Source organism: Halichoerus grypus, chromosome 1 (genome assembly GCF_964656455.1).
Source record: "Halichoerus grypus chromosome 1, mHalGry1.hap1.1, whole genome shotgun sequence".
In the NCBI taxonomy this organism is placed as follows: Eukaryota; Metazoa; Chordata; class Mammalia; order Carnivora; family Phocidae; genus Halichoerus; species Halichoerus grypus.
In genome coordinates, this window is record NC_135712.1 from 22,997,585 (window position 1) to 23,016,330 (window position 18,746).

Below are 18,746 nucleotides of genomic sequence, written 5' to 3' on the forward strand. Positions count from 1 at the left end.
ATACACACACATATGCACAGAGAGAGAGAGAGAGAGTCTCCACCCTTTATAGAACCTACACATTTTGAATGCAAAGTAAGAATTCAATAAAGTTTTTGAATTGATATTTTAAAAAATATGTCAAATAAAATATCACTTTAAAAGAAGCTGACCCAAAGGGGACACTGCTAAATCTATAGCTGGTATCCTTTATCACTTATTAACCCTACTCTTTTATTGCTGAACACTGAAAGCACATTTTATTTCTCCAAGAAAAACTTTTTGCTAGTCAGAAAAAAAATCCATTATTCAAATCCCATTTGATGGTATTTCATTTCACACTTAGACTAGTCCAGTTTGGTTGCATTCTACATTTCATAAATAAATAAATGGCAGCTCAGAAAGATCAACCAGCGACTAAATAGTAAAGTTTAGATTTAAACAAGATTCTGTCTTAGAGTTAAAGCCTTGCATCTTCCCACAGCTGTATCCTGGCCTATAAAACCAGAGTACAGAAACCCTTTTGTAAAAAAGGAATTTAAAGAGTTTGCAATCTATATGTAAGAAAAGCCTAAATGTAGGAAAAAGTATCCTTTTCCCAAAGACACTAATTACATATAAAACTAAAAATGATAAACTAACAAAAATGGTAATACTGTATACGCCTTTTAAGATTTAATTTAAGCTATTAGAGAACACAATCTCTTGGAAAATTCTACTTAACTTACGCATTTCTGGATTGTCATCAGAAAGAACCATGTAAATGCATGCTGATGATCTTCATAAATTCCCAGCACCATACGATAAATACAATCCAGTGATTTTTTTCCTTTAGTTCACAGGAGCACATTATAATAAAAGCAGAAATGTGATGATGGAGATTCAGAGCAAAGTCAGATCAGACTATCTGATCCTGAGTTCTGAGTTTGAGCCTTTTCACTGCACAAGAGAGACATTTCCCAGCTGGTTCTGCTTACTGTGTATTTTGGCCAATTTTTTCTTATTTATTTTTTAAACCAAATCAAACAGATTATTTCATATATCCCACTCAAGCCCATATATTCCTAGCCATTTTTCCAAATAATGAGGAACGAACTGGTTTTGCTCTATTATTTATGTTCTCTATTATTGCAACACACCAAACCATACAGACAGCTTAGAGATTCCCTTAGAATGTAAGATTCAGAACCAAGTGCAACTTGGGCAGTTTCCCCCCCTCGTTTCTTTTTAAAAAAGTTTTCTTTCTCTCTTTTCAAGGAAGTTATGTACTATCTTTTAAACTCATAATGGTACTTAAAATTTCAGCTAAAAAAGCCGTGCTTTTCTGTGGTTAACCCAGACATCTCCATCAGTTCTAATCAGTTTCTTGATATTTTTCAATGAATTTCAGAACATAGAAACATTCTACTATATCTAAATATTCTGGATCATGTATGTTCCTTTTTTATCTTGTTTAATATATATGTATTTCATTTTCCATCAAACTTTAAGTGTTTCCAGTAAATTAATATGAATGCTTGTCATTCATATTTTACAGATATCATATCCCTAAACAACTTGTGAGAAAGAATTTATGTGTAAATATGTTGAGTATTTTATAAAAATATATTTCTAGACAGCTATTTTTAAAAGTATCAAATTATTTGACTTAAAGCATTTTAAAATGTTTTTTGGAGTATTTAAATTATGAGGCATATAATTCTATGGCTAAATATTCATGTGTATAATTTATTTATTTACAAATATTTCATATAAACTGAAGAGGCTCATCTGAACAATTCCACTGGAATCCCTCATGAAAGTTTTTATTTTTATTTATTTTTAATTTTTTTTAAGATTTTATTCATTCATTTGTCAGAAAGAGAGAGAGAAAGAAAGCACAAGCACAGGCAGAGGGAGAAGCAGACTCCCCACTGAGCAATGAGCTCTATGTGGGAATCAATCCCAGGACCCTGGGATCATGACCCGAGCTAAAGGCAGACACCTAACCGATTGAGCCTCCCAGGTGTCCCCTCAGGAAAGTTTTTAAAAAAAATCATCTCAGTCATGAATTTTAAAGCTGAAAGAATAAATGTCTATAAATTAAAGTGTCAATGAATGTGAAGAATTATAAATGGAAAGGGAAGGATTCTAGGAAGGAGCGGATTCCTAGAAGCACCAGGAATCTTGTCTCCCTACCTAAAAAAACAATTGTACTGGCAGAATCTGCCTGATGTAAATATTTTGGAACCTTAGAGTCTATTCAAGGCTTGCAACTTCTAGTGGAAGATATGGATGGCAAATTGTGGCCAATTTGGTAAATTGGGTCAATTTCCGCTGTTAGCACAGAAATAGCTACCCATTCCCACCCCAGCCAAGTAGAAGGCAGCTGCACACGTGTTGCTAGAGTGGCCTGCACACAGCATGTGGAAGTCAGTGTGGATAAAAAGGACACTCTCCTCCAAATACCAGGGATCTTGATCTGATTTTGATCACAGAGCTGCAGACAAGGAGGTGGGCAACCATTGCTGGACCTTCCCTCACTATTGCATGCCCTACCTCCTCTAGCAAAAGTGATTTCTCAAGGATTTAAAGAACTGGTGCCCTGAGAAGACGTGAAGTTTACATGACAGTCTGCTCCTTGGCATAGACATCACCTACAACAACAATAATTAAAAAAAACAATAAACAAGAATTATAAGAGTTCATGCTGAGGAGAGGGGAGAACTCATTTCCAGAGTTATCATATTATTAAATTCAAATGTCCAGCTGTTAACACAAATATCACAAAGCATGCAAAGAAACAGGAAATTATGGCCCATTTAAGAAAAAAGTTTAAATCAACAGAAACCTTCCCTGAAAAATATCTCATGGTAGATATACTGGGAAAAGACTTTTGGAACAATCTTCTTAAGATGCTCAGAGAACTAAAGGAAGATGTGAACAAAGAAAACAAACAACAATAAAAAACAATGTATGACCAAAATAAAGAGGGAACATCTAAAAAGAAACCAAAAAGAAATTGTGGAGCTTAAAAGTACAATAACTAAAATGAAAAATTTATTAGAAGATTTCACAGGTAGAGCTGCATGAGCAGAAGAAAGAACCAGTGAACTTGAAGATAGGACAATGAAAATTCTTGAATGATTGAAGAAAAATGAACAGAGCCTAAGAGACCAGTGGGACATGATCAAGTGGGCCATAATCATACTGTGGGAGTCTCACAAGAAGAGGGAGAAAGAAACAGAGAGAGTATTTGAAGAAATAATTCCTGAAAATTTCAGCCATGAGTGTAAACATCCAAGAAGTTCAATGAATTTCACAGTAGTTGAACTCAAAGAGGCCCACACCAAGATACATTATAAATCAAATTTTCAAAAGCTGAAGACCAAGAGAGGATCTTGAAAGCAGCAAAGCGAAGTAACTCATTATATATAAGATGTCCTCAATAACATTATTAGCAGATTTCTCATCAGAAACTTTGGAAGCCAAAAGGCAGAGGGAGGGTTTAAGCAAAGTGCTAACAGGGAAAAACTGTGCATGTTTGACAAAACTGTTTGCCAAAAATGAGGGATAAATTAAGACATTCTGGATAAACAAAAACTGAGCTACTCTGTTATTTCTAGGCTTATCCTGCAAGAAAGCTCAAGGGAGACTTTCACGGTAAAATAAAAGGACACTAGACAATGCATCAGAGTCATATGAAGAAACAGAGACCTCAATAAAGGCAAATACATGACAACTACAAAAGTTGGTCCTACTGGAACAATGATTTGCAACTGCACTCATGGTTTTCTACATGACTTGAGAGGCTATATTTTTTTAAAAAAATATTCTAAAAGCTAGTATTATCATAACTTTAGTTTGTAACTCCAAATTTTGTTTTCTACATAATTTAAGATATTAACACATTTAAAAGAATTATTGGTTCATGTTCTTAGGCACGCAATGCATAAAGATGTAATTTTTTGATACCAAGAACCAAAAAGGATAGGGATGAAGCTATACAAGAGCAGAGTTTTTGTATATTACTGAAGTTAAGCTAGTATAAATTCAAATTAAAGTGTTAGAACTTTAGGATGTTAAATGAAGTCCCCATGGTAATCACAAAGAAAATAGCTATAAGATAGACACAAAAATAAATGAGACAGGAATTTAAACATTTCACCACAAAAAAAAAAAAAAAAAAACCAAAACATAACATAACATAACAAACAAACAAAAAAAGCCTGACTAAAAACAAAAGAAGACAGTGATATGGAAAATAAAGGATAAAAAAGCTGTAAAGCATAAAGAAAACAAATATTAAAATGACAGAAGTCCCCCCTTATTGGTAATTACTTTAAATGTAAATGGATTAAACTCTCCAGTCAAAAGACAGAGATTGGCAGAATGACTAGAATCATATTATCCAACTATATGCTATCTATAAGAGATTCATCTTAGATACAAAGACACAAATAGATTGAAAGTGAAAGGATGGAAAAAGATGATCGATGTAAATAATAACCAGAAGACAGCAGGGCTGGTTATACTAGTATCAGAGAAAATAGACTTTATATCAAAAAGTGTCACAGGAGACAAAAAGGAAATTATATATTAATAGAAGTTTCAATACAACAAGAAGATATAACAATTATAAACATATACATGTTACTACAGACACAATAATGGATAGAACAATCAGACAGAAGATAAGTAAAGAAACAGGAGACTTAAACAACAAAATAAGACTACTAAATTTAGAATACTGTCCAAACAATAAGATTATTCTTTACTGCACATGGGATAGTTTTCCAAAATAGACCATATGTTAGGCCACAAATTAGGTCTCAACAGACTTTAAAAGATAGATATCAAATAAAGTAACTTTTCTGACCAGAACAGTATGAAGTTAAAAATCATTAACCAAAGGGAAATTAAAAAATTCACAAAATAGTGAAAATTAAAGATTACCTACTTAAACAAACTAATGAGTCAAAGAAGAAATCACAAGGGTAGTTAGAAAACACTTAGAGATGAATAAAAATGAAAACACCACGTATGAAAAACTAATGGGACACAGCAAAATCAGGGCTCAGGAGGAATTCATAGCTCTAAATGCTTACATTAAGAAACAAGAAACATATCAAATCAACAACTTAACTTTACAACATAAAGAACTAGAAAAAGAAGAAATGACTAAACCCAAAGCCAGCAGAGTTAAGAAAATAAGAACAATTAGGACAGATAAAAATGAAATAGAGAATAGAAAAATAATAGAGACAATCAATGATACCAAAAGTTGATTCTTCAAAAAACAATCAACAGCTTAAAAAAAACTTTAGCTACATAGACTAAGATGAAAAAAAAAAAAAAAAGATATTCAAATTACTAAAACCAGAAATTAATTGGAGATATTACTACAAATTCTACATAAATAAAAAGGATTATGAGACTACTATGAACAACTGTATGCTGACCAATTGGAAAACTTAGATGAAAAGGGCAAATTTCTAGATATACAAAACATACTAAGACTAAATAAATCATAAAGTAATAGAAAATCTGAATAGACTTATAACTAGTACAAAGATTGACTCAGTATTCAAAAATCTTCTGACAAAGAAAAGCTCTGTACTCAACAGCTTCTGATGAATTATATCAAATGTTTAAGGAAAAACTAATACTGGAGTGCTGGGTGGCTCAGTTGGTAAAGCATCCAACTCTTGATTTGGGCTCAGGTCATGATCTTAGGGTCCTGGAACTGAGCCCTGCATCAGGCTCTGTTGCTTAGTGGGGAGTCTGCTTCAGGATTCTCTCTCTCCCTCTGCTCCTCCCCCCCCAAATAAATAAATCTTAAAAATATAGAAAAAGAAAAATTAATGCCAATTTTTCTCAAAAATTCCTTAAAAAAATGAAGCAGAAGGTCATTTACTAACTCATTCTATGAGGCCAGCATTAACATGATACCAAAACCAGATAAAACCACTACAAAAAAATATAAAAAACTATAAATTAGGATCCTTTATGAACAGTGATAAAGAAATTCTCAATAACATACTAGCAAACCAAATTCAGCAGCATAGTAAAAGGTTTATATACCATGACCAAGAAGAATTTATACCTGGAAAGCAAGGATGTTTCAACATACAAAAATTAAACAATGTAATACACTACAATTACATGATAAAGGAAAAAAATGTATCATTATCTCAATTGATGCAGAAAAAGCATTTGACAAAATTTAATACCTCATCATGATAAAAACACTCAAAACCTAGGAATAAAAAGTAAATACTTCAATGTAATAAAAGCCATACATTAAAAATCTCCAGTTAATCGTACTTAATGGTGAAAGATTAAAATCTTTTTCTCCAGAATCGAGAACAAGGCAAGGATACCTGTTTTCACCACTTCTAATTAACATAGTACCGGGATTTCTAGCCAGAGCAATTAGGTAAGAAAAAATAAAAGGCATTTAAATTAGAAAGAAAGAAGTAAACTTATCTCTGTTCAAAAATGATGTGATCTTATATGTAGAAAATACTAAAAATTCCACAAAAAAACTTTTAGAACTAAAAAATGAATTCAATGAAGTGAGAAGATACAAAGTCAACACTCCAGAATCAGTTGCATTTCTGTATACTAACGAACATTCTAAAAAGGAAAATTCAAAAAACAATTCCATTTTATTTTATTTTATTTTATTTTTTTAAAAGATTTTATTTATTTATTTGACGGAGAGAGACACAGCGAGAGGGAATACAAGCAGGGGGAGTGGGAGAGGGAGAAGCAGGCTTCCCGCTGAGCAGGGAGCCCGATGTGGGGCTCGATCCCAGGACCTGGAATCATGACCTGAGCCAAAGGCAGACGCTTAACGACTGAGCCACCCAGGTGCCCCGACAACAATTCCATTTTAATAGCATCAAAAAGAATTAAATACTTAGGAATTAACTAAATGAAAGAAATTTCTCTTGCTCAAGAGAAACTACAAAATATTTTTGTAAAAATTTTGTGAAAGAAATTAAAGGAGATATTAATAAATAAAAATACATCCCATATCCATGGATTAGAATGTCTAATATTGTTAAAATGTCAAAAGTACTCAAAGCTTTATAGATATAATATGTAGGATAAGCAGCCCCACCAACAGATGGGGGGATAAAACAATGCTACCCTGGACAGGAGATCACACGTCTTGAACTCCAAATCCAAAGTTCATGCTATGTGTGTCTGTGTCACAATACCCAGTTGTGAGGATGAGGATCTCTAGCAAAACATTCTAAATCGAAGCAGTTTTACAGAGCACACTAATTTTTCTATGATATGATAAATATCCTAGCTGTCCATTGACATGCCCACTCCCCAGAACTGCACGGGCATGCTCTATCACTTAAGGAGGTCTTCTTTCTTTAACGCTAGATGAGCCAGGAGCAAAAGCACATGGCATACAGTGGTTGGATGCTTCCCTTTGGTCTGAAGTGTGGTGAAAAGAAGTAAGAATAATTAAGACTGCTTTTTAGAGAAAGAGAAACTGCTATCTCCATTTTCTCAATAGTCTACTTATGTTTAAACAGATAATTTTTTAAAAAGGTACAATAGATTTTTTTAATCTTAGTAATTAAAGGGAAGTTTCTTTTTTTTTGTTAATATACAATAGAATTAGGTTTTATAGAACAGCTAAAACCATAACATTAGTACCTAGAAAAGCTTGTGGAATCTTTGTAAACTCCAAAGAAAGGAATAAACAACCAACTTGCTTAGATGGTTCCATTTAATTTAGCCTGGACACAGTCAAAATTGACAGGTGTTTGGAAATAGTAACTATATAATTTTATTTGAATATAAGCAAACCTAGTAATTAAGTAATCCATTCATTCATTTCAGGTAATGTAGAAGATTCAAAGGTCCATACAATATGTTACACAGGCTCCCAGATGTGCAATCAAGATAGAGAACTATGACTTGTATCTTAATATTTATATTATGAAGTGAGAAGGTGGCAAATCCTAGTATAAGCAATACTTACTATAGAGTTTCAAAGGAATGTAAAAATATTTCTACTAAAAAATAAACCCTTACCAAAAAGCTCAAATTTATATTGAACCTTGACAGATGGATAGGAAAGCGTGGATGGAGTAACATAAACTCAAGCATGGTTGTAAGAATATAAAATGCATGTACGCACAGTGAGTGGGCAGGCTTTGATGTGCTATGTGTTTATTTAGGGGACATGTTATAAGATGAAGAAGAGGGACACACTCACACACTCACTCACACACACACACACACACACACATACTTAGCATTGTCAACGATTTATAAATGCGATTATCTGAATCATCACTTCCATAATTTGATTAGAGAAATGGCAATATTGTCCAGTTTACTTTTATGGGCCCTAATGGTTGATCTTTTATGTATCCTGGAATATGAGAATCCTATTTTAGATATCACTGCTGTATGCAATAGTGATTTTTAAAAAGGGCCTTAAGAAAAATCAAAGCAGTGCATTATTAGTGTAAAATGCTAATCAGACCTGCATATGTAGGAAAAAAAAGGAACACAGGAGATGGCAAGAGTATGAAAAGTAAGAATGTTGTCTCTATGGTCCACATATGATGTACATGAGTTGAGGACCAGAGTACTGTCAGTCTCTGAAACCATTTTTGATCATGCCAGTCCACAATGGTCATCCTGCCTATAGGATGGCATTACTGAAGAAGGCCTTAGAACCTTCCCAATGATAGAAGAATTTTGAGCCATTTAGCATATAAAGGAAAATCTCTATACTCCTCCTTAACTTTGAGAATATTTATATACTATAATACAGAAGATACCGTTCATAATAATGAACTTTAACAATCACAAAAATCAAATAATATTTATTTAATAAAGAGAAATATTTTAGGTATGATTTAAAAAATTTTAGGAGTATAAAATTTAAACATGTCTTCTAAGATTCCTTATTAGTTAGATTCACTATTAAACTAACCATGATGGTCAGCCCACAGTGATTCTTCGCTAGAATTAAGAAAAAATTGTGAGCTATATTCTAGGAAAAATCATATTTGCACTGACTATTAAGGTGTCCAAAAAAGGGCGCCTGGGTGGCTCAGTCGTTAAGCGTCTGCCTTCGGCTCAGGTCATGATCCCAGGGTCCTGGGATCGAGTCCCACATCGGGCTCCCTGCTTGGCAGGAAGCCTGCTTCTCCCTCTCCCACTCCCCCTGCTTGTGTTCCTGCTCTCGCTATCTCTCTCTCTGTCAAATAAATAAATAAAATCTTTAAAAAAAAAAAAAAAAAAAAAGGTTTAAAAAAAAAAAAAGGTGTCCAAAAAAAGTGTGTGTTTGAGCAGTGAGATGGGCTCTTATTTTTTTAAGTTTCTAGTAACAATGAATACTTCCATCCTCCTGTGGATTAAATTCCTATAAAACACTCATGAAATATTCATGTTTCTTTTCTCACTACTCACAAACATCTTTCTTATATAAATTAATTTCATTTCTTCATACCATTTATTTCCCTGATTTATAAAATTATGTACATATAGAAGAGTTCATTAATTTTATTAAAAATTTAAAAATTATTTGATTAGAAGCTCTTTTTATCATTATAGCAGAGACCAGGCTGAGTACAGAATTATGAATGAATTTGGGTCTTCATATTGAGGTATGTGGGGAAGTTTCCAGCATACAAATAATTTTACTTAAAGGGTGTTATTTCACTCAATTTCCCTCCTAGACTCATTACCTGTATATTTTGATCTATGCAGTTTAAATTCATCAAGATTGCTATGATATATAAATTTCTAAGTTAGCTCATTTTTTTTTTAACGGGCACAATGCAAACAGTCCAAGATATTCTTGTTTTGATTTTTTACATATAGAATTATTTCCATTACATTCAAATTAGAACAAATTTCCTTTAACTGAAAATACTGAATTAATGTGGATTACTTTTATCCCCCTTTCTTTGCAATTTGTGAGTTTATTGCACTTGTATTTAAAATAGATGATTTTTGCAGTCAATTTCTCTTTTACCATGTGAAATATAGTCATTAAAATGATAACCATTTTTCTTCAGGCATATTTATGTTGGAAATAGTATAATTGTAGAAAATATTCCTTGTAGAGAATTTTTTAAAACACTGGAATTTATTACGATTTTAAAATCTGCAGTAGTTTAGAGCTAATTTTAAACAATTATTATTTAAAATTGTTTCTAAAACTATAAAATTGAGTAGTAAGATATATGGAAATCCAGTGTCACCCAGGCAACTGTAAATAGATTAAGGAAACATTGGAATAAAAATCTTAAGTGTAATTTGAAATGATGCCTGCCAATATATCACAAAACAAAATAAAATGTATGATAATATATGTTTCAAAAACACACACAAAAACACACACAAAGGTAAGAGGAAAAAAAAAGGAAATTCATTTTATAGTTAAAAGGGACCATTGTGTGTTTGGTTGGTGGACAGGGGAGACAAAAGACAGAAAGACCTAAAAGGATGATCATGTCATTTGTCATGCAGGGACATTTTCTGGGGTGCATTTCCAAAACAAAAACAAAAACAAAAACAAAAACAAAAAATAAATAAAACAAGTATTAAGTAACAAAGATATATCAATTATTTCTTTCATTATTTTTAGTGGCACCATAACACAACACAGAAAATTCCTGATAAATTTCGGAAAATGACATATTTGAAGAAATACCTGTGTGAGCTTACTCTAGCTTTAGTTGAGTTATGATGCTCATTGTCATTATTTTCCGTCTGTATTTTAAATAATCACTAGCTTTCTTTTTAAGTATGAACAAAAGCAAAAAGATTTTATATTCAATAATGATCACAGAAAAACATTTATAGGCCATAACTTCAAAAAAATGTTTCCATTGACAATGTTACTTTCTTTCTGAGTCACAATTCAGAACAAAAGAGGACCAATCCTGTATAATTTCACTACAAAAATTAATTAATAATTTCATAGAAAGAAATCTGCCCTATTATATTATTATTCACTCTGTATATAGATATAGCATTGTATATATACAGATTGTTCCTCATTTACCACTGAAGAATCCAGGAACTGTTGAGTAATCTGAAATCTATTGCATGATTAGTGGTTTTTGAACAAAAAAACTTTGAGGTGACTATCAAATAGCATGTTTTTCAATAGAGAGCTGGTTGTATTAAATTATCTTTTGGATTTGTAAAGAGTTCTTGTGGTTGCATATTATACAATATATGCAACCTTACACTGTGTCCATATCTGATGGTCTTTGTTATTCTGGGTATTATTGTGAAAACTGCCAAATTATATTTTATTTTATTTTATTTTTTTAAAGATTTTATTTATTTATTTGACAGAGAGAGACACAGCGAGAGAGGGAACACAAGCAGGGAGAGTGGGCGAGGGAGAAGCAGGCTTCCCACTGAGCAGGGAGCCTGATGTGGGGCTCAATCCCAGGACCCTGGGACCATGACCTGAGCCGAAGGCAGACACCTAATGACTGAGCCACCCAGGTGCCCCAAAACTGCCAAATTTTAGAGCTTAATTTATATTTAAAATTTCTACTGAATGTGCATATGAAACTAGCTAGTTTCCAAGAAAAATGTGAATTTTTTTTTGCCTATAAGCAGCACAAGAGAGCAGAAAGTTAGATAATTATAGGTACTAATCATTAGTAAGTAACATTGATATGCTCATTTTTCTTAAAAGTGTAATTTTCAACACTATGTCATCAATATATAATTTAATACTGTTTTAAAAATTGAAAAAACCCACATATAAAAATATAATGTTACATCAAAAATTATAAAAATCTGTGTATGAAGATGATATGATAGGGGAGGTAAACTAATTAGACCTACAGAAGTTTCAGAAAAGTCTGAGGAATTTTAAATCCAAAAAGATGAAAGCACAAAACTGGATGATCATCAAACATTTAAACAATTGTACTCTCCTGCCCTCTCCTCAGATTTAAGAGAAGATGAATTCCTCTCTCTCACCTCAACAGAAGATGAAAGATCTATTATCTGGATAAGCGGGACCGAAGAAGTTTTGTACTCTGGAATTCTAAACATAAGGGAGCATGGAGTTGATTTGCCGGACAAACTTTGTGGGAAGCATCTGACACCATTTGACAGAAGCTGCTTTTCCAAATTGTCCCGGTAGCCAGTTATGCCAATAATAACTGAACAACCTCAAAATGATATCCAAAAATAGTTACTGTTTCACAGACCTCTGTTGATGGGGAAGTTAGAAACCCATCTGATGTCAAGGCTTAAAAAGCCCTACCTTTGCGCAGAGCTTAGGGGTGATTTTTTTGTTACTTTTAAATGCACATATTCAGGCAAGGATCACCAAATACTTGGGGAAAGTTTCCAATGTGAATGACAGAGAGCAAAACAAATAACAACAACAACAAAATAAGTCTAGGAAAAGAAAACCAAATCATGGAGCAAAAATAACTCTGAAGAAATATTACAATTATCAGAGAGATAAGAGAATATATTGCATACATGAAATAAATGATCAGAGAATGAAACATTTAACAATTTTAAAAATTGATAAGTAAATTGAAAAATATAAGTGTTAAAAATTTAGGGTAGAGCAAAAGATAAAAGTAGAGACAATGAGAGAAAACACAGGAAATATGGGAGGATTACTTGAAAAAAGCTAACATTTGATTAACAAATTCTAATAACAAAGCAATGGGAAAAAAATTACAAAAAAATTGTGCCAAAATCTGTCTTACTTCTAAAGGGCATTAATGTCCAGTTTTAAAAGCTAAACAATTCTCTGAAGCAAATAATGTAAAAGCACACTTTGCAGGCCATATCAAGCCTGCTGCACTAAGAGAAAGTGACGGGGGTGGGGGTGGTGGGAAGATCGCAGAGCATGGAGGTGATTCCTAGTGAAAAACTAAAACATGGAGGAATTAGGTGTCCTAACAGTGCTGTTTGTACATGGAAATCCCATGCATGTAATAAATAAACTTTTCATTGTTGATGTGGAGCCTCCGCCTGAATCTATATAAATGATATTAAGCTTGTGGTTTTGGAGTATTCAAACCAGAATGATTCTTTATTCCAAGAAAGTTGCTGGTTGAATTTAGGGTGCCCCCTTTGAGAGAAAGGAAGGTACTGGAAAGTAGCATCTCTTTAGTTGCATTGAAATCTTTCTTAGTATTTGATCTATTAATCTTTATTCCAATTTAAGCTCCTATTTAAAATCAGTTTGTGGACCTTTCAGGCATAGGCATGTGATTTGTAAATCCAAACCTATACTTCAAAACAATCTTGGAAAAACTCCTTCACAAAGCTGAAAATGGATTTCTCTACCATACAAGTTGATTTTTTTTCTTCAGATTTCAATTAAAATAGAACTAAAATTAAAACCCGGATAAAAAGTTTGGCATTATATGTAATAATGAAGCATGTACATAACCTTAATCACAACATTTACAAACTAAATGCTATAATGTTAAAATTACCATCTACAGATTAAAATATACATACTGCAATTGCATCCTGCAAAGCCATATTGAAGGTTTAGTGAAATTATGCAATGATAGAACTGTAAAGTCCAACTGTGAACTTATTTCCAAATTGTAGTTAGTTATTACATCCTTTGATTAGTAAAAATGGTGAGAATTTGAATAAGTTTCTAATGAATGTCCCATTTACAAAATGCTACTATTTTCAAATAAAAATTATCTCCCTTATTTTCGGGAACAAAGAGAAATTCTACTATAACCTTAGACCCAAATAAAGCAGAGTATATAATAATCTTGGTTGAGATTGAAAGGGCGTCTATGTGTGATTCTAGCTGGTTAAACATTTCACAAATTAAAAGAAATAGATTATGCTATCTGAGAGAATTGTTCTATGCTCTGATAAAAAAAAACTTATTTTAAAATGTTAATTTTTCATTTTTTATTTTGAATACTGAAAAATGAGTAGCTGTTTTGCAAGATTATTATCTTCTCTTCATTTGTGCCCAATGAGGTATATAGAACATGCTTACAAAGTGTTAAATGATAGGGTAATGAAAATGTCATGTATCCTTCCCAATCAAAAAGTCTTGCTACACCTGTGATACATCTTTTTCACTCAAAATTAAATGTCAGAATGGCTCACATTCGAAGTTTGAATAGTTCAAGTTGTTGATATCAGATTTGCTCACAACTCTCCATGTTTCAAAATTTAGTTTTGTGTCACATCAGTGATTGGATGATCAGTAAGACTTCAGCTAACCCTTGAAGAATTTAATAATTGGTCTAGACCGTAATTGCACCCTAAACCTAGGACCAGGTGCAGAGTGAGCAGGTGAAATTCACCGGAAATTAATTAATGACTTACTTAGAATCAGAATCTACTAATAGGAAAAATTTTTTTGCTAAAATTTTCTTGCTTATGCCACACAATCAAGCAAGAGCTGATATTTATTTCTAGGTAAAAGTAAATACATGAATAGTATATAATGAATTATAGATATTTATGAACAAAGAAAAGTAACTGAATGTCAACTAAACTCATGTAAATTAAAATAAATAAATAAAACCATGCCGAGGGTGAAAAATAGTAGCTGAAATGTTCATGACCATAGTAACTGTCTTTTCACAGATAAACCTAAATCTATATTCTAACAAATGCCTCAAAGGCAATGAGTACAGTTATGCTTACAAAACTCTCTTAAACTTTAAGATGAATGATCAGTTCAAACTATAAAGCAAAGGCACAAAAGAAGCATTTCTTCACTATTCAAAACTATGTATATGCTTTAAAAAATGTCTTCAAAATTTCAACAATACAGCCATAAAATCAAGTCTTTTAAATATGGTAACAATTATACATACCATTTTCAAAAATCTTTTTAAATGCACATATTATCTCATAGAAAAGGAAGGCAAACTCTGAAATATGAAAAAATGATGTGGATGGGGAGACCTGAAGCTAGAGGAGCGGCCATGTAATTGTTTTTCTATCAGTTATTGCAGTCTTGTGGAAAATCTCACTGGTACTCAGACAGCTGAGAGCTTTTGCACAGATCTGTAATATAGAAGATTGGATTTGAATGTCCTCACTAGGGAAAGAAGAAAGAGGGAGATTTGATGCTTGGACCCCTGCATGGAGCCAGGAATGTCAAAGTTCTTGGAAGCAAGTAAAAGTGTGGGCTAGAAAAAATTTGTTTGGCTTGGCCTTGAACCAAATCCCAATTTGGCAAAGGGGGTTGGATAAGAACTTCTTGAAAATTAGTAACTATAAACCTGCTCTCATAGTACAGAAACTCTCAAATCAAGAAATTAATTTAGGGTGCTCCGATGCTTCCACTTTGGAATGTTCCAGGGCAACTACCTGAAGCAAAAGAATATCTTCTGCGGAAGAACACACCCAAACCCCAGGGCTTGCATGATTCTAGTAAATAGGATTAACAAAATATGAGATCATTTTAAATCATATAGTATACTACTAAACAAGCCACCATGAGTGAGATACTGTTGAGACACACAATGAACTAATATAACTTACATACATTAAAAATATGACCATTAAAATTTTAATAGTTTTAATGGCAGATATAAGTGAATTAAGAATTAGTGAACTAGTAGACAGAACTGAAAAATAACATGGTGAAGGAATGAAACACAATAAAGGTAAAGAGATATGATATTCTAACTTCCCAAATAACAAGTGTAGCATATAACTTGGATTATCAGAACAAATGAACAGAGAGAATGAGGGAAGACATAATATTCATATTCAAGAAGATAATGATGATGACATTTTCCAGAATTGATGAAAGACATGGATCTTCGGATTGAGGAATACAATGAACCTCAAAGAGAAAAAATAACTCCACATTAGGACAAGCGATTAAACCTCAAGATACCAAATTAAAGTAGATATCACAAAACCAGCTTAAGAAAAGAAGTCAAAATATTTACAAAGAACAACTTCTAGCAGGCTTTAAAATAAGGGAAGACAGAAGAGAGTAAAATACTCTCTTTAGATTACCAAAAGAAAGTAATTATCAAGTTTGAATTGTATACTCAGCTAAACTATAATTTGAGAACAAAGTCAAACTAAAAAAAACATTTTTTAAGATACATTTTTTGAGAAATGAATGAAAGCTATGGATCTCTTTTCCATAATATGTGCAGACAATTACAAAGTTGAAGACAATTTTTAAGATTTTCACTATTGTTGAAGCTTGCCCTCTGCTCAAGACCATTGAATTTTCACCCTTAAATCAAGCTGCATCAGAGACCTGTGTACTGGGGCCACATTCTTTAGATCCTTTATAATAATTCTTTTACTAAATTACTCTGTTCTTATATCTTTGTATTGAATTGAAGTACAATGTTCCCATTGAAGCAGCTATGTAATCACTTCTCTCTCAGTTGTGATCCTTTTTCAAACCACTGATGACTACATCACATAATCTCACAACTCACATGCACACAATATCTAATATACCTGTTCTGGACCCTGTAGTCTAGTCAACCATACATATATGGGGTGGAGTGAAGAAACATGTTTAAAATGTCCAACTTTAGCCATTCTGACAGGTTGTTCTTCTTTCCTTTTTCTCTCCCTCTCCCCCTTCCTGTCCCTTCCTTCTTGCTTTTCTAAGAAGAAACTTCTAAATAACAGTGATATTTCAACTCTCTAATTCATATTTAACTTGGTCAGGCAAATTGCTCCCTAAATTCTCTATATAATTCCTTCCACTAGCTATCTAAAGCACATTGCAACAAACACACGCATTACATGTTATATATATTTAAATTTTATATTATAAAAATTATTTATATATAAGTATAGTTAAAATTATATAAAATACTTACAAATTTTATACATAAAACACACTGATATATATATAATGGGTCATATTCATACTTTACAGGGCAGTAATTTTTGTTCCACTTTCTCAACTCTTAACTGAATAGAGGATAAAAAGTGCATAGCAGTCAACAGTACAGGCTTTGGAATCAGATTTCCTGTTAGGGGTTGAATTTTGGTTTCTCCATTATTTACCCATATTCCCTTACAGATAAGAAGCTAAACTTTATAGTCTCAATTTTTTCCTTTATATAGATAGCCCTCAGCTTCATCCTCTGTAAAACAGAAGATATTGGTAATACCAAATTCTTCAGTTTGTGCTCAAAATCTATTGATTTGATTTATTTTCAGTTCTTAACACAGTGACTAAAATAGAATGAATATTTAGGAACTAGGAACTGATTTGTGTCGCTACCCCCCCCAACACACTCTCCCTCCCACCCCCCGCCCCCATCCCCACCCCCACCCACCAATTCATATGTTGAAACCAAAACCTCTAATGTGATAGTATTTAGAGGTGGGTCTTGGGGAATTAGGCTTAGTGAGGTCATGAAGGTGGAGCCCCATGATGGGATCAATGTTCTTATAAGAAGTGGAAGAGAAACCAGGACTTTGAGTATTCTGGTCTCACTGGCAAGCTTTAAGCTGGCCCAGTCTGAAAGCATTGGATATCTCATTCACTTAACTTCCTTGACTGATATTCAAGACTCACCAAACAGGTTTCTGACTCATATTTCCTTTCCTACATAAAATACTCACAGGTAAAGAATATACCTATTATATATATTCTGAATGTCTAATTTCCAGGACAGTGCTTTCTCATTGTGAATTAGCAAATGTCCTTTCTTATATATCAGTTTTATAAACACAGAAACCTGCTTCTGAGAGATGGATACATGGAGTAACAAAATCAGGTTTTTGAACATGAACAACTCCATCAGATCAAGGCCATTAAAAATCCTTCATGATGTTGCGACTTTGTAAAAAGTCTTGGGAGATTCTATTAACCTTCTTCAGCAGGGTGGAGGGATGAGGTGTGGCAGTACTATTCTGCCAAGTTTAATTTCTCTAATATTCAGCTTTAACATTACTTTTCTTCTTGGTTGTGCACAAACACCCCCACTCTGAGTGTTCTGTAGTGTCAGTAATAATTCATTTTTCTTTCTGTCTCTCACCTTTCATCTCTCTTGTTTTCCCTCTCTTAAAAAATAGAATTCTTGAATCTAGGATAATGGTTTCTTCCATTAGAATCCCAGAACTCACTTGCTCATTCTTTTGGGATACTATCTTCTCTCCTGAACCACATAGCATTTGCACAAAGAACATTACCTATCCAAATCCTCTTATCATTAAGAGAAATGATAAGGGCTGACATGTTTGGGGGGCATTATTTGAAGCATGTAGTAAATGACTGATGACAGATTGGTGAATATTTCTGGCACTTCTATAAAAAACATATAGTTACTCTCAGTAAAAATGGAACAAGGAGGTGCCAACACTGGTGGAACTACAATGATTTTATCTGTTCTGTTTCTGTTGTCTACTAGGACAATTCTTCACAGGAGGGCTCATGGTTTTCTTCACAGGACAGCTCATGCCTTTTACAGAGCCCTTACACCATACATGTCAGGATCATGCCAGGGCCAGGACCAGCAGAGGAGGGACACTATGGAACAATAGTGTCCTCACTATTTTCTTTACTGTCCTTTTGGACTATGCAATGTAGTTCTATATCCCAACCAATAGAGTCCCCTCTTATAATTAATTATCATTTCCTAATTTAGCTTCTTCTTTTAATGGGAAAAAAATCACAATTTCACAATGATGAAATTCTATATGTGAAAAGAAATGCTGTAAATTGTTTTAACTTCTTAGAATTAGCTTATTCTATTACTCAAAATGCCATAATTTATAGGAAAAAGCTCAATTTTCAAAACATAATTTTGAAA

The 18,746-nt window shown here is 32.9% G+C and overlaps 1 protein-coding gene across 2 annotated transcripts in view; it reads right to left on the bottom strand.

The window, feature by feature from the left end:
- Positions 1-18,746, bottom strand: part of NCAM2 (neural cell adhesion molecule 2) — a 511,417-nt gene that overhangs the window by 57,531 nt on the left and 435,140 nt on the right. The gene's annotated exons all lie outside the window — the stretch shown is intronic.